Below are 16588 nucleotides of genomic sequence, written 5' to 3' on the forward strand. Positions count from 1 at the left end.
AATAATTTTGTGAATAAACAGATGAATAAATAGATTCAAAATGTTTCATATTTGTAAATTTATTGAGTATTTTCAGAGCGTGATATCGTTTTTTCTCAGTAAAAATTAATAATAAATAATTATTTTCTTAGCTTGTCACTAAGTTAACCAAAATGTTCATCGGGAGTTGAGAAACGGATGATAAGCCGTGGAGACAAAATGTCATTCGACTATCATAATAACACTTCTTTTGTCAGTAGTTAGAAAATTGTGTTTTCGCCACGTGAAATGTCAGCAATAAAATACAAAGACATGTCACAAGCTCGTAATCTGAACTAAATGCTCGTGAAATCTATATATGCTATATATGTAAAAATGCATGAGCTCCTGTACGATATAATATGAAAATGTCTTTTTCAAATTGATACTTCCAAAAAGTATAACCAGGGACAGAAAAAGTCATTTTAACTACACTCAAATAGTTGACATCCAACACACAATCTAGTCGCCAGTATTTCACAAATTTAAATGTGCGAATGAATAGGACGGTATGTACACAGCAGGAAGCGTCGAATCTCGGTGTCAGCGTTGTTTTGTGCGGTGTCAAAATCAATCTTCAGATTAGTACATTGATATTCAATATGAAATCTCAAAATATGAATATCATTTCATACTGTAGTGCATGGATTTAACATTTTGAAGTCAGATTCTTAAAAGATATAAATCTGTTTAGTATATAAAGTAAAAAAATAATCATTCATCGGTGCAAATCAACCGCAATTCCAAATATTCATTTCAACCCCGGTAGATATTCATTTTTTACGTTCGATTATCAATCGACTGTTAAGGATTGGGTGGATAATTTGGTATGGAAGTTTGACAGCATGCTGCGAGATATTCGTGCCTGCATTGTCGAGCGTCTGATCAAAACGTCTATGCAACTGATAGTAAAACGAAGATTATCGTCCTTGAGTATAACCTTGTTTTTTTTTCTCTCAGTCGATTCTTTGATTTTTTGAAGTGTGAGAACAGAGAGCGAGTATAAAACGAGATGTGAATGCAGAATATTAAGTATTAACTTCAACAGCAACCTCTTAGCTTTCCAAATGTTTCACCGTGTATCGATATGGTGCAACATTTGATTTTCCGTTGATATTCGATTAACTTTAATCGATTATGTGCACAAAACATAAGACGTCCCTATTTCTTGTTGTGATGACATTTTGAAGTGTGTGTGTTTACCGATCCTCATATTTTGGGTAATTTCGTTTCAGCGTGTATCGATCCTTTTGGGCACGGATGGCGCCACATGCTGTGTCGCCAAAATTTCGTGAGAGTAAATCATATTGTTAATATAGTATATTTGGTGCCGGTCTAGCCAATTTTCGGATTGGAAATTGTCTCGACTTCCCTGGGCATAAAAGTATAATCATGTTAGCCTTATGATATACGAATGCAAAATGGTAACCTGGCTTAGAAACCTCGCAGTTAATAACTGTGGAAGTGCTTGATGAACACTAAGCTGCGAGGCGGCTCTGTCCCAGTGTTTAATGCCAATAAGAAGAAGAAGAAGGTTCATCTGCGTTAGACTTATTTGAAGGGTGGAGCATTCAAAAGGGCTTCGGAGACTTATAAGGGGATGCAGGGTTGCTTTTGGATTGATTTCATGCGTAGCTGACCTGGTAGCCCAATTGAACTCAACTCCCGGACAAATAAGAGAACTCAGAACATCTGGATTTGGACTAACTTGAATGAATAAGCATTCGCAAGGGCTCTAGGAATTTATATGGACAAGCTGGGTTTCTATCGGTTTGATGCCATGTGTAGATGACTTGGTAGACCAATTCCATTCATCTCCCGGACAATTTGGAGAACCTAGAACAAGATGACGGTAATCCGGAACTCGTTTCAAAACTCGATACGTACAACTCGTGGAACAGTTAAAAACCGATGATTTTTTTTAACACGAGTCGCCGAGTTAGATAAATACTATAATGAAAAATGGGATTTAATATTAAAAATCTGTACCAAAATTGTACAGTCTAATTTACTTCACATGATCATTCTTGCCATTGAATTATGTTGGTGCACACAACAATCAGATTTCATTTTATCGTGCCACATTAAATAGCTCGACAAGTCATGAAGCGATAGATGAACTAGGCTTTGGAAAACTTTTATGTCATGTCTATCGAATTATTCCATCTATTACGCAACGCATAGAATACACTATGGGGTGTCCCAGAAAATATAAGCACGGTTTTGATGCGCTCCTATTATTTCCAGATGACGTTTAAAAACAGGTGATTACTCTGCATCATTGTTTACATTTCAATTCGTCGCTCTGTGATTCACAAGCGCCATCGTAAAAACAGAGTTCAGTGTAATTGTTAGGTATTTCGTTAGCACATATTTAAGAAAAAAAAAACTAAATTGTAAATTATATTGCATTTGGAAATTGATTTTCCAAGTAACCATTCACTACCAACGCGCATATTGTTGTTGTTTTCAACCTGATGCGTACAGCTTCTTGCAAAGGATCTAGAAATGTTTTTAACCCAATTAAATTATCCACCGCAGCATTCGTAGGTATCTGCATCAGTATCGCCACTATCTCTCGAAGCAATTGCCTTGCAGCGAGTCACAAGAAAACGTGATGCTTTGCCCTCGGCGAGTAGCAGATGGTCTTAATGGGTAAAGTTCTTTCCTGAGAATGGCCATGGACGGCAGAATACGTGCTTCTCGACGAAGAAGTGAGTTGGTTTTTTTTACATGTTGACCTTTGTCTAAGTAACGATTGATTGATTGTTGAGCAATGTTATATTTGCACAAACAAGTATATGGGATGGACTTGTAATAACTTTTTTTCTGTATTCTGTACCTACTGTTTATACATAATACACATTGTGTAGAGATGTAGTTTATGATTTTGCGTTTTGTCTTTATTTCTTTGTGGGGAAAACGGTAATAAAAATGCAGAATATTAATCCGTTTTATACTCCTCAATCCTCATCCACTGAAAAAGCTATGTCGTTTTAACAAGACGCTTAGAAGACCGAGCGTCATATACTTCACTGGTGTCGGTTTTTAAGCCGGATATGTAGCGATTTATTGAAAACCACATAGATCCTGAAATTCGTGGAAAAACCTGTGTGCATTCCAAAATCCAAGTAAATCTCCTAAAACCACGTACAAACGACTTCAACAAAAATCTTTTCCCAAAAGAAGCGGATTTTATTCTTCAGTTGCAAGATTTTCTCACTAATCGATTCCTCGTGAGGTGAGCTATGTTTATATACAAAGAGGAAATTTGACGGGGAAAGTTGAAAAATCAATCATAATAGGGTGAGTTGTTAGAAAACCCAATGCGACCACACGTCGCAAAAAAAACTGACATTTAGCCTACGCCTGGCATTAAACTGATAGGAACCCAGCGCGTCCTTCAAGTTCTTGCACGCTGACACGCCGGGTTGCTATCAGTTTGATACCAGGCATAGTTGACCTGGTAGACCAATTGCATTCAACTCTCGAACAATTTAGATACCCTAGAACAGCTGCAATGGATTTATTTGAATGGTGAAGCATTCACGATCTTATATGGACACGCTGGGTTGCTATCGGTTTGATGTCAGCCCTAGTTGATCTTGTAGATCAATTGAACTCAACTCCCGGACAATTTGGAGACCTTAAGGCATCTGCGTTGAACTTATTTTAATAGTTAAACATTCACAAGAGCTCCAAGGACTTATATGGACACGTTGGGTTACTATCGGTTTGATGCCCGACGTAGATGTCCTGGTAGGCCAATTGAACTCTACTCCTGGGCAATTTGAAGACCCTAGAACATCTGCGTTAATCTTATTTGAATGCTGAAGCTCATCTCGATTGACGATTTAATGTTTCGTTTATTAGCCCGTTTGAACAGGGCTCTTCAATATAATTCAATTGTATGAGATTTGTGCAAATAATGTAACAAGAACTATCATAAGGCCTCCAATACCTCTGAAAGATTGTGATGAAGTTGCTCTAAATAAATGAAAATTTTATTTGAACCTACAGTGATCCAACATGATCATATAAATTCTGAGAACCCTTGCAAATGTTTTACCAGTCAAATAAGTCCAACGCAGATATTCTAGGGCCTCCAAATTGTCCGGAAGTTGAGTTCAATTGATCTACCAGGTCATCTACGACTGACATCAAACTGATAGCAACCCTGCGTGTCCATGTAAGTCTCTAAAGCCCTTGCAAGAGCTTAACCACTCAACCAATTCCAACGCAGATTTTCTAGGTTCTCCAAATTATCCGCTAGTTGAGTTCAATTGCCTTACCAGGTCAACTACGCATGGCCGATAGCAACCAAGCGTATCCATGTAAGTGCCCTGAAATCTTGTGAATGCTACTGCATTCTAATAAGTTTAACGCAGATGTTCTAGGGTCTTCTAATTGTCCAGGAGTTGAGTTAAATTGATATACCAGGACATCTACGCCGGGTATCAAACCGATAGTAACCCAGCGTGTCCATATAAGTCATTAGAGCCCTTGTGAATGCTTAACTATTCAAATAACGTAGATGTTCTAGGGTATCTAAATTGTTCGAAAGTTCTCCAGAATCCAGAATCCAGAATCCATGATCTTCCAGAGGTATTGTTGGCCTTATGATAGTTCCTGTTACAATATTTGCACAAATTTCATATAATCGAATTATTTTGAAGAGCTCTGTTCATATAGGCTGATAAACAAATCATTAAATCGTCAGATATGACCAGTTCTATATATAATTGCCTAAAATTTCACTTTTGGGCCACCTAGTTTTTAGAGCCATAAAAGGGGGAGGGTGCGAAGGGGAGGGTTTGCATGTACATGAAAGTATAACTATTCCCCTTGATTCTAGTGAAAATTCTAAATAAAAACCTTTGAAAACCTCCGAGATACATGGCTTTCAAAATTAAAAGTTCGTCCTGGGCATTTAAGTTAAATACTTTGAAATTTTTTGAATTTTTTGAATTTTGGAAGTCATAAAATTGTTTTTTCATTCCCTGTTCTTCGTTAGAAGCGAGCAGTTCGTTTTTTTTTGCTCTCATCTCGCGTGAAGTTTTCCTAGCGTTTTTCTTCAGTAGAAGTTTTTACACTAGGTTTTTTAAACGCGTTTTTTGCCCTGTGACTGGGAAGCAGCACACCCTGGCCGAGACCTCCGGTGTGTCTGTTAAAGGCACTTCCGGCTACGACAACCTGCCGGATCGCAAGTCGCAACTTCCAAAAGCTGCATCACCATCAGCAGCAGAAAGTGCGGCAATCGTTTTGCTACAGAAGCCCCCGTCCCCATCGTAGCAGTTAGTACGACGACGAAGCCTGCCTGCAGAGGAGTCGCCATCGACACCGGTACGCTACCTACCTACACAAGGCTGTTATTGTCGGTAAATATCTCGCCTCTTGTTTTCGGTCTCTCGCATCTTGTGAATTGGTAGTTGAATTGGCAAGTGGAACTGTGAACTGGTAGTGAATTGGCAAGTGGAACTGTGCCAAAGTTCATCAGATAAAAGTTATTTTTTTACCGTCCTTTTTTTTATCGTTATTTATTTTTTTTTTTTTTTTTTTTTCGTTATTTTTTTTTCACTATATTTTTTTTTCTTCATATTTTTTTTTTCGTATATTTTTTTTTCGTTATATTTTTTTTTCGTTATATTTTTTTTTCGTTATATTTTTTTTCGTTATATTTTTTTTTCGTTATTTTTTTTTTTATCTTTTACTCATTATCCCGCTAACTATTTATTTTTATTTTATTTATCCGCCACTTTCTTATTTTTTCCCTCTTGTTGGAATAACCGCAATATTCTGCGTGCTCTTTGTTTCGATATTGGAATCATTTTATTTTTCGTTGCGGTGATCATTCTCCGCAATGGAAACTGATGACAAAGGCGGGGGTGATTCGCAATTCGAAATTTCTGACGATGATTACATTCCATCCCCGGAATACGAGCAATTTAATGAGCGAAACTTTCCACCATTAAAGCGAACATAGCGCCGAAACCGGCTCAACTCCCGCTGAAACTGTTATCCACAAACCGGTCAACAACTCTAATCCTCCTGGGACTTTTCACCTGCCTTCGCCCGACCCTATGGATCCTAACCAGGCAAGTGGATCAACACCCCGGCGACCCCCCGCCTAAAAGCGTACCCGCCCGGATCTAAGGGCCCATTTCTGGTTTTCTTTCGGCCCAAAGGTAAACCGCTAAACAAATTGCGAATCGAAAAAGATCTGGCAAAATCGTTTCAGGGCATTATTGAAGTGAATGCCCCAAGCCGTAATAAGTTACGAGTCACTGTAAGTGATCGTGAACAGGCCAACAGAATTGCTGCCTTCGAGCTCTTTCGATTGGAATATCACGTATACATCGCAAGCAGTGAAGTCGAGATTGCAGGAGTGGTCACCGAGCCGTTTCTAACATGTGCTGACATCAAGACTGGTACTGGGGGTGTAAAAATCGAGCGGTCCCAACAGTTCAGATTCTTGATGTCAGACAAATGAATTACGTGTCAGAAGATGGCACCAAAAAACCGTCTGATTCGTATCGTGTGATCTTTTCTGGGTCTGCCCTTCCTGACCACCTTGTTCTAGGGAAACTTCGATTACCAGTGCGCCTCTATATACCGACCGTAATGCACTGTAAAAAGTGCCAGCAGATTGGGCACACAGAGACCTACTGCTGCAATAAACCACGGTGTAGCAAATGCGGTGAGCAGCATGCCGAGGGTCTCTGCAGTAAACAGCCGAAGTGTACCTGCTGTGGCGAAGCTCCGCATGAACTCACTGCGTGTGCTTGGTATATAGAGATGGAGAAACATCAAATCCGCTCAATAAAACAGCGGTCAAGGCGATCCTATGCAGAAATGCTGAAGACGCTTGCCCCAGCCGCTGTTCCATCAACCCTTCTATCGCCAGCTCAAATGTCTTCTCTTCCCTGCCCTTAGTTGATCAAGGCTCAGACTCTGGGGACGGTGAAGAATACACTGTCATCGAAACAGGGACAAAAAGAAAGCGAGCAAGGTGCAGGCCAAAACGCCAGCACGCTTTTCTAGATGTTCCTGTCGTTGAACAGAGTACTCGACCCTCCCCTGGAAAATTAGCAAGTGGTGGGAAACCCCAAAAAGTTTCTCCTATGGGGTTCAAGTTTGCGGCTGGCAATTTTCCGCCACTTCCGGGAACATCTAAAACCCCAGCTGTTCCAGTTTTTTGCCCAGAAAGCTTACATCAGCAACAAAATCATCAGGCGGTTCAACATAACCATGTTGAGGTACCCGATAAAATGACTCTTTCTGGGATTGTGGATTTCATCTTCAATACTCTAGAAATCTCTCCCGCAGTGAGAAACATTATCAACATGATAATCTCACTGGTGAAACCCTTATTGAAGCAATTGATTTCAAATGGCCTGTTCTTGATTCAATCTTATCCCTCGATGGCTAATTTAACCAACGAGGTCGGGGATAAGATCGTAGTCCTGCAGTGGAACTGTAGGAGTATTTTTAAAACCTGGATCCGTTTAAGTTTTTAGTTCACAGCTCATGCTGTGACGCATTTGCTCTTAGTGAAACATGGCTTTCTCCAGACAAAGTTCTCTCTTTCCACGATTTCAACATTATTCGCCTAGATCGAGGAGATGGATATGGAGGGGTGCTCTTGGGGATCAACAAGCTCCACTCCTTTTACAGAATAGATCTTCCCTCGATGACAGTCACTGAGGTAGTCGCATGTCATGTCACCATACAAGGAAAAAGCCTCAGCATAGCTTCTGTGTATATACCGCCGAATGCTTCTATGCGACGCAGAGATCTTAACGAAATCTGCTCTGCTATGCCTGAGCCACGGTTGATTCTAGGAGACTCTAACTCACACGGTACGGCCTGGGGGGAACTTACCGATGACAACCGTTCTTCGTTGATTTACGACATGTGCGACTACTTCAATATGATATATTTAAATAACGGAGAAGCAACACGTGTGGCACCTTCAGGACTCGAAAGTAGAATTGACCTCTCAATCTGTTCGATTTCACTAACATTGGATTGTACGTGGAAAGTAATTCAAGATCCCCATGGTAGTGATCACTTGCCTATCGAAATCTCAATCACCAATGGATCGTATCAGTCTCGCCAGATTGACGTTGCGTACGACCTCACGAAACACATTGACTGGGGAAGATACACCGAGGCGATCATCGTCGGTGAGCATTCGATCGATATTCTTCCTCCGCTGGAAGAATACCAGTTTCTCTCCGGGCTAATCCTAGACAGCGCAGTTCAATCACAGCGTCGATCTATACCGGGATCTCAAATACGTCGCCGTCCGCCTTCTCCTCTTTGGTGGGATGAAGAGTGTACTAAAGTCTATCGGGAAAAGTCCAACGCGTTCAAGGACTATCGAAAGCGTGGTACTCGAGATAATTACGATCGTTATGCCTCTCTTGAACGTAAGTTTAAGAGTCTTGCGAATGCTAAGAAACGCGGTTATTGGCGCCATTTTGTTGATGGTCTTTCGCGCGAAACGTCGATGAAAACACTTTGGGCCGTCGGGAGAAGAATGCGTAACGCGTCATCGATTAACGAAGATAGGGAAAGTTCCCCTCGATGGATCTTCGCTTTCGCCAAAAAAGTGTGTCCGGATTCCGTCAAAATTCAACGGTTCGCACGCGAAGCAACCTCCGGTCGACACGAGATGGACGCCCCATTTTCGATGGTTGATTTCTCACTTGCTCTCCTTTCATGTAATAATACCGCTCCAGGAATGGATAGAATTAAATTCAACTTGCTTAAAAACCTCCCAGACGTCGCGAAGAGGCGCATGCTGAATTTATTTAATCAATTCGTGGAAAGCAACATTGTTCCGGATGAATGGAGACAAGTGAGGTGATCGCTATCAAAAACCCGATAAACCCGCTTCGGATCATAACTCGTACCGTCCAATCGCGATGTTGTCGTGTATACGGAAGCTGTTAGAGAAGATGATTCTCAATCGGCTCGACCGATGGGTCGAATCAAATGGCTTTCTATCAGATACTCAATTTGGATTCCGCAGAGGCAAGGGAACGAACGACTGTCTTGCATTGCTTACTACAGAAATCCAACTGGCCTATTCTCAAAAAGAACAAATGGGTTCAGTTTTCTTGGATATTAAGGGCTTTTGACTCAGTTTGCGTTGACGTCCTTTCAGACAAACTCCACGAGTGTGGGCTTTCACCAATACTAAACAACTATTTGTACAACTTGTTGTCTGAGAAACATATGAGTTTTTCTCATGGAAACTCAACAACTTCAAGAATTAGTTACATGGGTCTCCCCCAGGGCTCATGTTTAAGTCCCCTTCTTTACAATTTTATGTTAAAGACATCGATGGATGTCTTGTGGGAAATTGCTCGTTAAGACAGCTTGCGGATGACGCTGTTGTCTCCGTTACAGGAACAGGGGCGGGCGATCTGCAAGGACCATTGCAAGATACTCTGGACAATTTGTCTACTTGGGCTTTAAAGCTGGGTATCGAATTCTCTCCGGAGAAAACTGAGCTGATTGTCTTTTCTAGGAAGCATACGCCAGCAAAATTAAAGCTTCATCTTAGGGGTAAGAAAATCTCTCAAGGCATTTCACATAAATACTTAGGGGTCTGGTTCGACTCGAAAGGCACCTGGGGAATGCACATTAGACATCTGTATCAGAAATGCCAACAAAGAATCAACTTCATGCAGACAGTCACCGGTACGTGGTGGGGAGCCCACCCGGAAGATCTGATAAAGCTATATCGTACAACGATCTTGTCGGTTATCGAATACGGTAGTTTTTGTTTTCAAGCCGCCGCGAAAACTCATATATTGAAGCTCGAACGCATTCAATATCGTTGCCTCCGCATCGCGCTAGGCTGTATGAACTCGACTCATACAATGCGTTTAGAGGTACTCGCGGGAGTACTTCCTTTATCAGATCGCATCGCGGAAATATCGTTCAGATTCCTCATTCGGTGTGAGGTTTTAAATCCATTGGTAATTGAGAATTTTGAGAAGCTAATCGAACGAAACTTCCAATCAAAATTTATGACACTATACTACTGGTACATGAGCCTGGAGATTGGCCCTTCTTCGAATGTTCCCCATCATGGTTGCTTCTTAGACTCCTCCAGTTCTTCTGTAGCTTTTGATCTGACCATGAGAGAAGAGATCCATGGAATTCCAGATCCTCTCCGAATGGAGTGTATACCACCAATTTTCACAAGTAAATACAGCCATGTCAGTTGCGTCAAAAAGTTTTTCACCGACGGGTCAAAAATAAATGAATCCACTGGATTTGGTGTCTTCAACGAATTGCATAGCGCCGCTCGAAAACTTCAAAATCCTTGTTCCGTATATGTTGCAGAATTAGCAGCTATACACTACGCATTGGAGCGAATTGCCTCGCTTCCTCTGATCAATACTTCATTTTTACGGATAGTCTCAGCTCAATAGAGGCTATACGTTCAATGAAACCGGTACAGCACTCACCGTATTTCCTGAGCGAAATTCCATATTGAGTGCTCTATCGAATCGCTTTTATACTATCACTTTGGTATGGGTCCCTTCACATTGCTCGATCCCGGGTAATGAGAGAGCGGACTCACTTGCCAAGGTGGGCGCTATGGAAGGTGATATATACGAGCGTCAAATCACCTTTAACGAATTTTTTCAATTTCTCGTCAACAAGCCTTGCTCAGTTGGCAACGAAAATGGGATGAAGGAGATTTGGGTAGGTGGTTACATTCCATTCTCCCGCAGGTCTCGAAAAGACCTTGGTTCAAGGGGTTGGACCTTAGCCGAGACTTTATTAAGGTAATGTGTCGTCTAATGTCCATCCACTACTCCCGAACCGCGCATCCCTATCGGGGAGGCCTCGCAGACGGCAATCGAGGCGGTGGGGGGGCGGGCTACCGGGACATCATTCCCGTTGCCGGGACCTGCCCGGATTACGGTATGGCCAGGTCCGATTTATATGCATCCCCCCGGGCCCGAGGGAAACCAGAAAATGAGGACATTAGAGATGTGTTGGGAAAGCTTGATATTGACTACATGGCCCTTGTTCACAATTTTTGAAGCGCATCAACGTCATTGTTTGATTCCCTCTCCCCATTCGTAGGGCCATGTCCACCTTGTATTCTCCCACTCCGCTCGGTAGAAACGTTTTGCTTGTATAATTGCAGTTTGTCCCTGTTCTGAACTACACCAATCATCATGGGAAGACTGCATCAACGCTACCTACGGACACCAATATAATCCCAAGCCCCAATCCCATCCAATTTTTTTTTTGTATGTACTCCTTAACCTCGACCAAGCCGCGAGTTTTTCGGCTCCCCAAAACTAACATAAGAACATAAGAAGCAAAAGATGAAATTGTAATAAAATTTCAATTGACTTTCGGCTCCGTTATGCCTTCGAGCGCTTGAGCCTTCAAATAAACGCTAAGGGAAAAAAAAATTGTTTTTAATAAAAAAAATGTGAGCCGAGCATAATTATTATCATGTTTCTTAATTATTGGGTGAGAAATTGTTATTGATATAGGAACAGATACCCTAGATAAAGTAGACCGATGATAAATTCTGATAAATATAGACTGATGGTAGGAATTTTTCGGAAATGCAAACGAACGAAACGGCAGAACTTCCGACGAAGAGATCACATCCATCATTAACTTATTCCAGGCAAATGACTGTTTCTAAAGCAGCAGATGCCTAATTCCGGGCAAACCCCTTTTGTTCGATCGCACATCGCTTCATTGTAGCGTGGTTCAGCTGAAGATAGACCTGTGCAGCGGTGCATTAAATTCACTCACCCGATGGATTTTGACATTTGAGCGGGTCGTCTTCTCGAACAAAAGTTCATTTTGCGTTCATTATGCGACCCGCTCAAACGTCATAATTTCTTGGGGGAGTTCATTTTGCGTTAGTCTATAGAATCGTGCGTGCAGTTACCGTTCAATTATTCCATCCTCGCACCAATAGCTCTGTTGCTTTATATACGGTAGAATAGACCTGTGCAGCGGTTCATCGAATTCGCTCACTCGATTGATATTGTCATTTGAGAGGGTCTTCTTCTCAAACAAAAGTTCATTTTACGTTCATTATGCGACCCGCTCAAACGTCATAATTTCTTGGGGGAGTTCATTTTGCGTTAGTCTATTGGCGCGCAGGAAATCTAATTAGATTTTAAATTTGAACGTTGTGCACACGTCCCCAAATAAATGTAAATGTTTCCGTACCAAGAGTCGCGTATAAAAGGCGATTCTGAAACCAATGTAAGGTACAGCATTCGTCGATTAAACCCACTATCGCAATGCCTTATTCCGGGCAAACGCCTAGTGTAAAGAAGGAATCACATCCATCGTTTTCTTATTCCGGGAAAATGCCTATTTAAAAAAACCTACCATCACCTTATTTTGGGCAAATTCCGACTTTTAAAGAAGTAGCCGAAGTCTTCACATATGTGTTGATGGTGCTGGTTTGCGTGGGAGTGCTCTCAGATTCGACAAATCGACGTTTGAATCTTTGTTGACAAAAGCAGATAAGTCGGTTTGAAAATTTGGTATTGAAATGATCTTATGCTAAATGACTTCATCCCAAATGACCCACTCCCTTCAAGGATATTTCATTTTCAGAGAAATGCCATATTCGGAAGATATTCTTTCATTGAAAAGTCATTTTTGTGGAAATGTCATTTGCGGGAAAATGTTATTGTCGAACATTTGCTATTATTTTTAGAAATTAGGGCAATTGGTTTTCGGGGAATTGTAAAATCTAAAGGAACATCGGATGAATTATAGAATGGGAAATTCAAATAACATGCTGGATAAAGGAGACAACTGGGAGTTGGAAGCACGTGGGGTGCCTTTGATCCAATAACGGACGGTTTTAAAGCACATTCCGATTGACACAATAAACTGGAAAATCGTTGCTGAGAAGTCCTGAAGTATGTGTGTAGAGTTGTTGGAATTCCCGTGGAAAATGGAGTGACAAATTTCGAGGAATTATACGTGTTCACGTTTTACCACCGTTAGGAATCGGGGTAGAGTGTTACATGATTCCACCGCGGCATACCGGTACTCGTCAACAATAAATTCTGTTGACAAACTAAATTTAGCAAAAAGACGCATCCACCCGTTTGCACTCGAACATCCTTGAATAAATTATACTGTCCTAGATCTCTTCTTTGTGCTCCTGGAAAGCAGGCGGTAATCTCCAATTATAGATATTATTTATTTAATTGTTGAGCGAGAAGCACTTTGCTCGGAATTGACAACATAAGTAGTTGGCGAACCGAAGCGTTATTAAATTGGCTGTAGAAAAGCACGTACTCCAAGCCGAGAATCAATCTTAAGGTCATAGTATTGTTATACAAGATTGGGGTTATCATTAGTATACGCACAAAAAAAATCTCAAGATTCTCCGCGGCAACGAAAATATATTGAGTACGAAAAAACTATAAGCTCTATGATTGGCTATACGAAATCAGCCATTTGTTGATTGACTTAGCGTTTTGATTCATTATCTTGCAACCAAGCTACAAGAACGGCCGATCAGCCAACTATTGTGAAAATCAAGAAATGTTCCTCCAATCTTTTTGTTATAGCTTAGAAAATAATTCAGAATATTAATTTAAAAATTTACTAAACACGTAGTAAAAACGATGAATGATTTTATGTGTTGAGCCGTTTTGCCCTAAAAGTGCGTTAACTAATATTCCCCTACGACAATCCCATAATTGAACATATGCCATAAATTAATCGAATGGCTCAGTGGAAACTTATATATGGGAGTGAAATCATGCGAAAATTGACTGATTGTGGAAACAACTAGTGTTTGAAAATTGAGCCCTAATGGTGATTTTGAATTTTAGATAAATTTGCAATCGATTGGTGACAAAATCATGAAAATACCCCAAGTAACAATTTCAAGACTTCATAGATTTATTTAAGTTTTTTAACGGCTTTATCGCTGCTTTGATCAATACCGCGAGATTAGCCTTATTGGAAGACTTGTAGCTATCTTCAAAATCATAATAAAACGTTCAATAAAACCACAAATGTCAAATGCTTTATGAGCTTATTAGGGCCTAATGATTATCTTGAGGACTCTAATAAAACCAATTTTGAAAACTGTCATAAAGCCGAATATATTGGTCTAAGACTTGTCTTACGCATAACCTAAATAAAACTTAGTAGTTTTAATTAGGTTTATAATGGTATTGTACAAGAACATAATGTTTATGTTGAACTTGGTGAACTATGGTCAATCGAATGGCTAAAAACAGATGTTTCTGTTCCATGTTCCCCAAATATTTTAAACAAAGAACATAAAAAATACATAAATTTTCCTAACTGAGCATTCGCATATTGAAAAACTATAAAATAATAATGAAAAAATATAAAATAATAATAATAAAATAAAACAGATATTATGATTCCAGTTGAAAATCGAATTTCGAAGTCGCGAAAAAATTCGCGTTCAACTTATAGCGCAACTGGTGCACATTATTCGCAACCAGATGCGCTATACAGCGCACCAGATGCGCAGTGATGGAACTTGCGACTAATAGGAATAAGATTGATTGTCGTAAGTTCAAAAATTCGGTTCTGAGCCGCACATATAATAATAAAAATCAAGCGAATATAGAACGATAATGTAAAAAACTAATCGTAAGGAATCGATTGCAGCAATTTTCAGCAAAATACTTATTGTATTTGAAAGTTATGCAAAATGTTATTTTGGCCGTCAAAATTGCCCATAGTGTAGTAGCAGCCATGCTGGTAGGAAAAAATAATTTTATATCGGCGTAAATCTTTTGCAAAATTTCTTGAAATGCAGCGATTATTACTAATGATTATTTTTGACAATTTATTATTATTATTGACAATTAGTAATAATCGCTGCATTTCAAGATGATTTTCAAAATTTGAAGCACGAGAAATGTTTCCTTGCAAATCGGAATGCCACCAGAGGAAAAGGCAGCATATCAATTTATTATCTACACTAATTAATTGGTCGTAAATCACAGTATTACGACGGCGCACTTGAAAAAACTGATTTTCTTACCTTGAATATTATTTTCATCCATGCCCGTGATGTTGTTTTTAATTTCATTCTTCCATTTCTATGATGATCCTTTTTCTTCAAAACAGTAACAAAAAGCTCCACGGAAAAGAAATTCCCTTTTTTGACAGCTGTTTAATGGAACTCTTATGAATAACCTTAAACTTTGAAGACGATCTCAAAAGTGGTCCACTTAGTCATAACATAATCTTGTAGCGGTCATCAAGAGGTTGTCATGTAGATTTGAGTTTTATTGCTAGTCTTGAAAATTTACTCTCCAAAACTGCTAATAGAGTGTGATAAAACCCAAAATGTTACTTGGGACGTTAAGAAATACACCCGATTCTTTTTTTACACGGGGGATGCGTGCCGTGTGAAAAAAATCCGTGTAAAAATAATCCGTGTTATTTCGAGAAACCGTGTAAAAATAATCCGTGTTATTTCGAGAATCCGTGCAAAAAAAATCCGTGCTATTTCGAGAAACCGTGTAAAAAAAGCCGTGCAAAAAATATCCGTGTAAAAAAAGTAACCGGGTCTGTGTTAAACCGGGGGAATGCGTTCCGTGTAAAAATAAATCCGTGCAAAAAAAATCCGTGTTATTTCGAGAATCCGTGTAAAAAAAATCCGTGCTATTTCGAGAAACCGTGCAAAAAAAATCCGTCTTATTTCAAGAATCCGTGTAAAAAAAGCCGTGTAAAAATGCTATCATTTTTTTGGTATCAGTATCGCTTTCATTTTTAATTATGAGAACCTAGGCACCTTAAATTATTTCCAGAAATCCGAGCATCGAAGATTTTAACTTAAAAGACAACTCAAAATCACATATTAAGCACATGCACCTTAGCTTAAATATAATTTCCTTTTATGATTCCTTGTGCTTTAAATTCTTTCATAAACATTAAATTGTTATTCGACCTCGATTTCGCGGTCCCGACAAGCCCAACCTATTTTGTTCCGCTTTATCGAAGCCGCCCCAAAATTCCATAAGTGAGGAAATCATTTTCGGATCAATCATGCACTTCCCCCGCACGCTCGGAACTTCATTCCACAGCTAATGGCGATCGGAGAAACCGAGAATTTTCATTTTCATATTTACTGCTCGGTTAATTTTTCGACTGAACCCACTAACGGAAAACGGGAAACGGAGGCTGAGTTCGAAATTTAATAGAGTGTGAAATTGGTTCGCGTTTATGATGACGTGAAAATCTTTAAAAATTATAGTCCAGCGGAATTCATTGCTCAAGTAGTGAAATTATAATTTATGGTGTATTGTCCCAGTCGCATTTTTGTTTGACTTGAGAGAAGCCATATTTTCATATTTCCCATAAATAAAGCGTTCCAAAGGTTTTAATAATGATTGCCGACCGCAATTAGGAGCACGTTCCTTTGTTAGCGTTGGATCGGAAGGATTAAAATAAAAAAATGCCTCGAGGTATGTTGACCTTCTCGGATATTGCAACAACAACAAAAAATCAGAGTAATTCACATAGCGCAGATGGCGATGAGAAG

At 39.8% G+C, this 16588-nt stretch overlaps 1 protein-coding gene across 1 annotated transcript in view; it reads right to left on the minus strand.

Annotated features, from left to right (window-relative positions):
* LOC134220553 (uncharacterized) overlaps positions 1–16588 on the minus strand; it is a 286010-nt gene that overhangs the window by 203225 nt on the left and 66197 nt on the right. The gene's annotated exons all lie outside the window — the stretch shown is intronic.

Source organism: Armigeres subalbatus, chromosome 3 (assembly GCF_024139115.2).
Source record: "Armigeres subalbatus isolate Guangzhou_Male chromosome 3, GZ_Asu_2, whole genome shotgun sequence".
Taxonomy (NCBI): domain Eukaryota; kingdom Metazoa; phylum Arthropoda; class Insecta; order Diptera; family Culicidae; genus Armigeres; species Armigeres subalbatus.